General features: G+C 51.2%; 1 pseudogene across 1 annotated transcript; it reads left to right on the top strand.

Moving 5' to 3' along the window:
- The first annotated feature begins 584 nt into the window (after positions 1–584).
- On the top strand, positions 585–3,028 carry LOC108307926 (annotated as a pseudogene). Its single transcript, XR_001826725.2, has 2 exons — positions 585–802; positions 2,398–3,028. The product of XR_001826725.2 is annotated as a multidrug resistance-associated protein 6-like (transcript).
- Positions 3,029–9,266: the final 6,238 nt, after the last annotated feature.

Raw genomic sequence — 9,266 nt, 5'->3', positions numbered from 1 at the left:
ACAATATCACAAGGCATTGTACCCTCCCCCCCCCAACGATATTGGGAAAAATATTATCCTCTCCCCCCACTGGATATTACGAACAATATCACTGGGGGTGTACAACTCCTGCAATATTGGGAGGAATATCATCCTCTCCCTTCCTGGATATTATGAACAGGATCCAAGAAGGGTGTGTACTTCCTGCGATATTGGGAGGAATATCATCTCCTCCCCTCAATATTATGAATAATATCACTTGGGGATGTACACTCCCTGTGACATTGGGAGGAATATTATACTCTCCCTCCCTGAATACAACAAACAATATCACAGCGGGGTGTACATGCCCTGCGATATTGGGAGGAATAGCATCTTCTTCCCCACTGGATGTTATGAACATGATCACAGACCTTTGAGTTCTGTCATCAGGAGAAACTGGAATTGCTGGGTCCAAAGTGTTTGGGAAGTTTGGAGTGATTCTTGTTGCAGGGGGAAGAGGGAACTAAGGACCTGTCACTGAACTTTCAGGGGTGCCGGGATCCACCAGCCAGGTGCCTGCTCCAGCTCCCCGAGTGCGCCCCCCTCCCGCCCCTACCTGTTTTCACCCCTTGTGGCTCCACCTCCGCCGGGCAGCTGGACCTTGCCCGGGGCCTTCTGATCTCCGAGCTCCAATTTCAGCCGGAACTGCGCAGCCCGCCCCTTCCCTGGCAGGAGCACAGCGGAGAACTCTGTTCAGACACTGAGCTACAGACAGACGCTGGGACCCGGGACAACTGAGGCGCCGATGGCCGTGCCTGGCGAGCCCTGCGTGGGGCAGGAGGTGAGTGCCCCCTCACATCGCGCCCCACTCTCCTTTTCCAGGCTTGGTTTGGCTGCAGATCTCTCTGGCTGCGATACTGGGGAGAGGAGAGACCCCCAAATTCCTGGACCCGGAAGCGGGGAGACTTACTCCAGCCCCGTAACTGCACGGGTTGGACCCCTTTCACTAAGCCGGCCCCTGATACTCCAGCTCTGTTTAAGGGGCCACCAGACCGCCCAGCTTCTAGGGTCTTTGACCCTTATTTGCGTGAAGCTAGTGGGTCCCCCAAGCTCTCCTACCGCCAGAGAGTACTTACCTCTCTTGTTTCTTTTCCCATTGCTCTTAGCAAAGGATTCCAGGGAGTGGAGTTCATGGGGGGGTGGGGGTGGGGGTTGCAAGCTCCCAGCATTCTGAGGGCCAGGGAGGTGAAGCAATAGGCTGGTATGAATTGAGGGATCCTCTGTGCCTAGCCTTGTGCCCAACATGGTGCCACACTGCTGTGAACTTTGCCGCTGCTAATTTATTTATTTATTTATTTATTCTTTTTTTCTTGTTTGCTAATCCATTTAATACAACTCATAGAGGTAGAGTCTCCCTTTTGCAGGGAAGGAAACTGAGGCACAGAGGTTAAAGTTTGCACAGCCAGTGTGTTGTGAAACCAGGGAGAATAAAAAGACAGCGGAGAGAGAAGTGGAGAGGCCACGTCCACTAAACTTCAGATTTCCTCTAAGGTTAGATAGGACCAGCAGAACTGCTGAGATAAAAACAACAGATGAAGCTGAGCGCGGTGGCTCATTGCCTGTAATCCCAGCACCTAGGAGGCTGAGTCAGGAGGTTTGCTTGAGGCCCGGAGTTCCAGACCAGTGTGGGCAACGTAGTGAGACCTCTATCTCTACAAAACATTAAAAAAAAAAAATTAGCCAGGCCAGGTGAGGGGGCTTATGCCTGTAATCCCAGCACTCCGGGAGGCCAAGGTGGGAGGATTGATTGAGCCCAGGAGTTCGAAGCTTTAGTAAGCTTTGATGGTGCCACTGCAGCCTGGGCAACGGAGTGAGACTCTAAAACATAAATAATAATAAAAATAAATCACATCAGGATCACCAATCGGACAAGCTTTGGGATCACATAAGCCTGGGTCAGACTCAGTTCTGCTACTTCCCATTTGTGTGGCCCTGAGGGAGGCAGTTCCCCTCTTGGTGCCTCAGTCTGCTGGTCTCTGAAATGGGGACAGTATGGCCTATGTCCTAGAGTTGTTATAAGGATTAACTGACAGTCCATGCCTAGCAATAATTATGGAGCCCAGGTCTCCTAGGCCCCAGAGCCCAGCTCCCTGGGTTCAAATCCCAGCCCTTCCACTTCTCAGCTGGGTAAAGTCAGCCAGGCTACTCAACCTCTCTGGTCCTCGGCTTTTTTATCTGCAAATCAGTATGATAATTGCATCTACCTAGGGTTGATGTCAGGATGAAAGAAGTTGAGAATTATTAGGTATTCCAAAGAGTGCTTGGTACATTTCTGTGTAAATGTTAGAGATCCAAAAAGTCGCCAGGCCCCCTGGGCAGGTGGGCTGGGGACCCCTGCCGTCTATATTCCTGAGAGTCCTCGTGGTGTTCCCTCAGGTCTGGAACCAGACAGAGCCTGAACCTGCTGCCACCAGTCTGCTGAGCCTGTGCTTCCTGAGAACAGCAGGAGTGTGGGTGCCACCCATGTACCTCTGGGTCCTCAGCCCCATCTACCTCCTCTTCATTCACCGCCATGGCCGGGGCTACCTCCGGATGTCCCCACTCTTCAAAGCCAAGATGGTACCTGCCATCCCTGGGAGCCTGGAACCAGGCAATGGTGGGGGAAGCAGGGGACAGGCTGGAACCTGGTGGAGTCCTAAAGTAGACTCCTATCAGGATGTAGGAGGGACTCTTGTTAATCAAACAGAGCAATATTAGACAGGCGTCAGAGGTCAACTCAGTGGGACACAGTTTTCCCAAACAGATTTTGTAATTCCAAAAATCCATGCTTGCACAAACACACACACACATTCCCATGTTCCCAGACAGTTGATAACTACCATAACCTGGCATTTTCCAAAATGTACCATGTAGACTCTCGGATCCGCAAGGGAATTTTCGGACCACATTAGGATGAGCCTTTTAAAAGTCATGCATTGATTTTTCTCTTTCCCCACTGGCTGTGTTATAGAATAATTTCATAAGTGACAGTATTTACTTGAGTGTGCTGCGTAAGCACTGGCATTCCTGTGAGCCTTTCTGCTCATCCATCCTCTTCTCCTCCATTCTTATAGGCTCTAAAGAATGTTCTTCAGAGTTCATTCCTTCTTCTGCCATTGTGTTAATGTTTGCATCATCACCCACCACCAACCCAGGGGTTGGCAAACTTAAGGAGCCGAGCATCGCATAGTACTTGAGGCTCTGTCAGCCAGGCAGGCTTCCTTCCAAACACTCAGCTCTGCCACTGCAGCATGAGCCCAGTAGTCACAACCATAGACAACAGTCATAACTGTTTCTTTCTTACTTTTTTTTTTTTTTGAGATGGAGTTTCACTCTTGTCACCCAGACTGGAATACAATGGTGTGATCTTGGCTCACTGCAACCTCTACCTCATGGGTTTAAGTGATTCTCCTGCCCAGCCCCGCTACGAGCAGCTGGAACTACAGGAGGTCACCACCACCCCCAGCTAATGTTTGTATTTTTTGTACAGATGGGGTTTTACCATGTTTGTCGGGCTGGTCTCAAGTTCCCAATCTCAAGTGATCCACCCGCCTCGGCCTCTCAAAGAGCTGGGATTCCAAGTGAGCCACCATGCCCGGGGAGGGGATGTTTTTTAATGTACCACTTTTTAAGTATTCCATTAAGGACGATTCAGTTGAGCTGTTTGACTTGGACATCTTTGCACCTTCTCATCTTGCTCCTTGTCATCTAGTCACCTATTCTGTTATCTCCCAAGGAGGGACATCGTGGGTGCCATGAAACGTTCATGCATCATGATGTTTCTTCATTTCTCATTTCTTCATGTTTTTTTTTTTTTTTCATTTCTTCTAGCTCCAAGCTGGGCCAGCTCATTTTCCTATGAAATCTAGCAGAAACTGTGGGATAGACGTGGTGGCTCATCTTTTTAGATTACCCATTGCTTCTATCAAAATCCCAGTACATGTTTTGTTTCTATTTTATTTGCAGAAATCAGAAAAAACGAATTCTACAAAGAACTTGAAAGATGTTCTTTCAGGCTGGGCGTGGTGGCTTTTTCAGGTCACCTCTTCTGCAAGAAAGGCTCTTGGCAACTGGGTAAGTTTTGTTTGTTTGTTTTCCTTGCTTTTGGGCATAGTCTAACAGATGAGGACTTGGATGTATTTTTCTCCCCACAGCTCTGTGCTTAAGCCTTGGCAGAGAGGAAGGCTGCCTACAAGCAGCACAGGTAGGTCATTGTGTTGGATTATTTTTTCTTTTTGAGCCAGAGTCTCACTCTGTCGCTCAGGCTGGAGTGCAGTGTTGCAATCTCAGCTCACTGCAACCTCCACCTCCTGGGTTTAAGCAATTCTCTGCCTCAGGCTTCTGAGTAGCTAGGATTACAAGCATGTGCTGCTATGTCTGACTAATTATGTATTTTTAGTAGAGACAGAGTTTCTCCACGTTGGTCAGGCTGGTCTCGAACTCCCGACCTTAGGTGATCTGCCCACCTCAGCCTCCCAAAGTGCTGGAATTGCAGGCATGAGCCACCGTGCTCTGTTGTGATGATGGTCTTTTGTGTGTGTGTGTGGTTGTAGGAAGCACCCTACAGCCTAGAATACTTTAGTAAGATATTATTGTTTATGCAGTTAAAGAGACACTGATTGAGCTACAGGTTTCCTGTACCCTGTCTCAGGTCACTCTGTGCAGGGCTTCCCCAGGCTGTTGGGAGCTGGAAGACTGCTAGGTAGGGGCAGGCCCCAGAGTGGGAAGCATCGTACCTCCCAGGAGCCTCAGAGTAGGTAGCGGGCTTCAAGACGGCCCTCAGGGTGAGCAGAGCGGTCAGGAGTGTAGGCTTAAGCCAGGGTCTAGGGGCTACATTCCCTGAGATTAATCAGGCCTAGCTCTCTCTGGAGTTTCCAGAACAAAGACTAGGTGTGGGGAGCAGCACTGTGGAGAGGGCAGGAGGCATGTCTCTAGGCATTGCTGGAACTGGGGGAAGATTGTCAGAATGGTTGGGGTAATGTTTGTGTAATCTGTGGCAACTGGGCCTTCCTGCATGAAAGTGGGATGTTGAGTATCCTTTATGGAAGAATCAGGCACCAAGGTTAGGCTGGAGTAGCCAGCTCCAGTGGCTCTACTGGGGTGACCAAAGTAGGCAAGGAAAGCCACATGTTGCCCACACCCCAGTTTCATCAACTGTGTTCATGCAGGATGAGGCAGTGAGCTGCCCAACAGGGATGGGATCATTTCTCAGGCCTAGATATTGATGTTATCTTAATTCTTTAGTCTGGAAAAACGTGGTTGGGGATGGGGGATGGTAAGCATTTCCTTAACCAAACCCACTCTTCGAGTCTCCTAGTGGTATCCCTTCATTGACCGATCTCCAGAGAATAACCTGGCTGCTCTCGCTTCTCCAGCTTTTCCCAAAAGGCGCTTGTTACATGGCTGCTGAGGGGAGGGGGAGGGGCGCCTGGAAGGGGGGTCTGGTGGTGGCACCCAATCTACAGGGTCCAGAGTTAGGGTGGAAGTAGTCAGGGACTAGCAGCTGCCATAGTACAGGCGCATGGCCAGGCCAATGAGCAATGTGACCAGGAAGAAGGCGGCTGTGAGCTGCAGCCGCAGCAGGACTGCTGAGAGCACGGTGTTGACCACCAGTGAGCAGGCCACCACAAAGAGGCGCGTGATGCTGCTGCCGTGCTTCATGACAGCGGACATGAGCAGTCCATTTAGCGCCTGGCTCAGCACCACGAGTGCTGCCCATCCTGAGAAACCTCCCAGGAGGCCTGGGCCTGGGCTGCTGCCAGCGTGCAGACCTAGATTCAGGAGCACACCAAAAGTGTAGAGTAGGAGGTTCTGAAGTGCCAGGGGCAGCTGCTGTCGCTTCATGAGCAGCTCTGTGTACACTGAAGACAAGCCCAGGATGAGGCAGTGCAGGATGAGAAGCAGCAGGCCCAGTGGAGTGACACGCAGGGGCATGGGGCTGGCAGCAGCTGCTGGAGGGGGACTGGGAACGGTCTTCCAGGAACTTGAAGGCCCCCTGCTGCATAGCAGGCTCCTGGAGCCATGATGGTCATTTTTAAGGATGTTTTTGTTTTAACATGAAGCTTTGAGTGTCTAGTAAGGAATGTGGTGTTTTAATTCTTCTGCAAGTCAGTTCTTTGTCTTCTAGATGGGAAATGGGGAAAAAGAAGAGAGTGCCAGGGAGACACATGAGTGAGGAGCCAGCCCAGAAACGCCTGTGCCTGAACAACGCCTTCTGGCGAGGTAGGAGCTCCCGTGAAGGCAGCCGCTTAGTTTCTGCTGCACAGTCCACACACCCTGCTTCTCCTTTTGGGGGTGAGGGCTCAGGTGGGGTAATTGTCATGTTTCCTGGAAACAGTTCCAAGCACTTATGAAGAGAACCGTTGTCCCGCTGGGGGGCAGGACCCCATTTTTCTCAGGTGCCCTAGCTGAATGGCTCTTGGCTGTCCCCTGTGATTGGTGGAGCTCAGGCCCCTCCACTGACTGTGGACATTGCCACCCCGACGTCGTGGTTACTTTTAACTGCAAAGATGAGCCTACAAGGCAAATGGGCCAGCTCCCCTTCCCACCTTGAGTCAGTGGTGGTACCTCCACTGCCTTCTCCAGCTGATGATCTGAAACCACAGACATGTCCACCCACCGAGTGTCCTCTGAGATCTTATACATATCTCTATTAGAATATCACGTGGAACCTCCTTTACCTCTTTCAGCTGTTCGGTTTGTGGAACCTGCACCACCTACTTTAGCTGCATCTCCTGGGTTACTTTATCAACCTCATCCAGCTCTCTGTCCTAAGGTACCTGAACCACCTCATCCTGCTGTTTGTCCTGGGGGACCCCATACAACTTAATCAGGTGTCTGTCCTATGGAACCCCATCCCACTCATCCAGCTCTGTCCTGAGGTACCTCAATAACCTCATCGTGCTGTCTGTCCATTTGGACCCCATACAATTTATTCACGTGTCTCTCCTTTGGAACCCCATCCAGCTCATCCAGCTGTCTGTTGTGGGGGACTTCAAAAACCTCATCCTGATGGCTGTCCAAGGGGACCCCATACAACATATTCAGTTGTCTGTCTTGTGGAACCACATCCATCTCGTTCAGGGTGTCTGTCCTTGGGGACTTCAACAACCTCATCCTGCTCTCTGTCCAGGGGGACCACATACAACTTTTTCAGGTGTCTGTCCTGTGGAACCCCATCCACCGCGTTCAAGTGTCTGTCCTGGAGGTCTTCAACTACCTCATCGTGCTGTCTGTCCACGGAGATCCTATATAAGCTTTCCAGGTGTCGGTCCTGTGTAACCCAATCTATCTTGTTCACGTGTCTGTCCTGGGGGACTTCAACCTCCTCATCCTGCCATCTGTCTAGGGGGACCCCATATAACTTATTCAGGTGTCTGTCCTGTGGAACCCCATCCACCTTGTTCAGGTGTCTGTCCTGGGGGACTTCAACCACCTCATCCTGCTGTTGGTCCAGGTTGACCACATACAACTTATTCAGGTGTCTGTCATGTGGAACCCCTTTCATCTAGTTCAACTATCTGTCCTGGGGGGCTGCAACTGACTCAACCTGCCCCCTGTCCAGGGGGACCTCATACAACTTATTCAGGTGTTTGTTCTTGGAACCCCATCCACCTTATTCAGGTGTCTGTCCTGGGGGACTTCAACCACCTCATCCTGCCATTTGTCCAGGGTGACCCCATACAACTTATTCATATGTCTGTCTTGAGGAACATCATCCAAGTCGTTCAGGTGTCTGTTCTGGGGGACTTCAACCACCTCATCCTGCTGTCTGTCCTTGGGGACCACATACAACTTATTCAGTTGTCTGTCCTGTGGAACCCCATCCACATCATTCAGGTGTCTGTCCTGGGGGACTTCAGACACCGCAACCTGCCATCTGTCCTGTGGAACCCCATCCAGCTCATCCTGCTGTCTGTCCAGGGGGACCTCATACAATTCATTCAGGTGTCTGTCCTGTGGAACCCCATCCACTTCATTCAGGGGTCTTCAACCTCATCCTGGTGTGTGTCCAGGGGGACCCCATACAACCTATTCAGGCGTCTGTCCTGTGGAACCCTGTCTACCCCGTCCAGGTGTCTGTCCTGGGAGACTTCAACCACCTTATCCTGCCATCTGTCCAGGGTGACCACCAACAACTTTTTCAGATGTCTGTCTTGTGGAACCCCATGCACCTTGTTCAGGTGTCTGTCCTGGGGGACCTCAGCCACCTCATCATGTTGTCTGTCCATGGAAACCACATACAACTTACCCAGATGTCTGTCCTGTGACACCATATCCAGTTCATGTAGCTGTCTATCCTGAGGTACCTCAATAGCCTCATCATGCTATCTGTCCAGGGGGACCCCATACAATTTATTCAGGTGTCTGTCCTGTGGAACCCCATCCACCTCATTCAGATGTCTGTCCTGGGGAACTGCAACCACCTCATCCTGCTGTCTGTCCGGGGGACCCCATACAACTAATTCTGTGTCTGTCCTTTGGATCCCCATCCACCTCATCCAGCTGTCTTTCCTAAGGTACCTCAACCACCTCATCCTGCTCTCTGTCCAGGGAGACCACAAACAAGTTATTGAAGTTTCTGTCCTGTGGAACCCCATCCACCTCCTTCAGGTGTCTGTCCTGGGGGACCTCAACCACCTCATCCTCCCAACTGTCCAGGGAGACTGCAAACAAGTTATTCAAGTTTCTGTCCTGTGGAACCCCATCCACCTCCTTCAGGTGTCTGTCCTGGGGGACCTCAACCACCTCATCCTGCTCTCTGTCCAGGGAGACTGCAAACAAGGAGTTATTCAGGCTTCTGTCCTGTGGAACCCCATCCACCTCCTTCAGGTGTCTCTCCTGGGGGCCACATCCACCTTATCCTTCTATCTTTCCTGGGGGACTTCATCTTCTTCTAGTTGTGAGGCCTCTGGGACCTCAGCATTCTCCGCTCAGTGGCCTCTGGAACCTCAGCCACCTTCTCTACCTTAGTGGCCTCTGTTCCCTCAGATGTCATTTTCACATGAGTGGCCTGTGGAACCTCAGTCACCTTCTCTACCTCAGTGGCCTCTTTTCCCTTAGCTGTAATGTTCACATGAGTGGCCTCTGGAACCTCAGCCACCTTCTCTACCTCGGTGGCCTCCGTTCCCTTAGCTATCGTCTTCACATGAGTGGCCTGTGGAACCTCAGCCACCTTCTCCACCTTAGTGGCCTCTGTTCCCTTAGCTATCGTCTTCATGTGAGTGGCCTCTGGAACCTCAGCCACCTTCTCTGTCTTAGTGGCC

The sequence above is a fragment of the Cebus imitator genome, unplaced genomic scaffold, assembly GCF_001604975.1.
Source record: "Cebus imitator isolate Cc_AM_T3 unplaced genomic scaffold, Cebus_imitator-1.0 Scaffold4, whole genome shotgun sequence".
In the NCBI taxonomy this organism is placed as follows: Eukaryota; Metazoa; Chordata; class Mammalia; order Primates; family Cebidae; genus Cebus; species Cebus imitator.
Note: the sequence above shows the minus strand (reverse complement) of the source record. Positions and strands in the feature narration are given on the sequence as shown.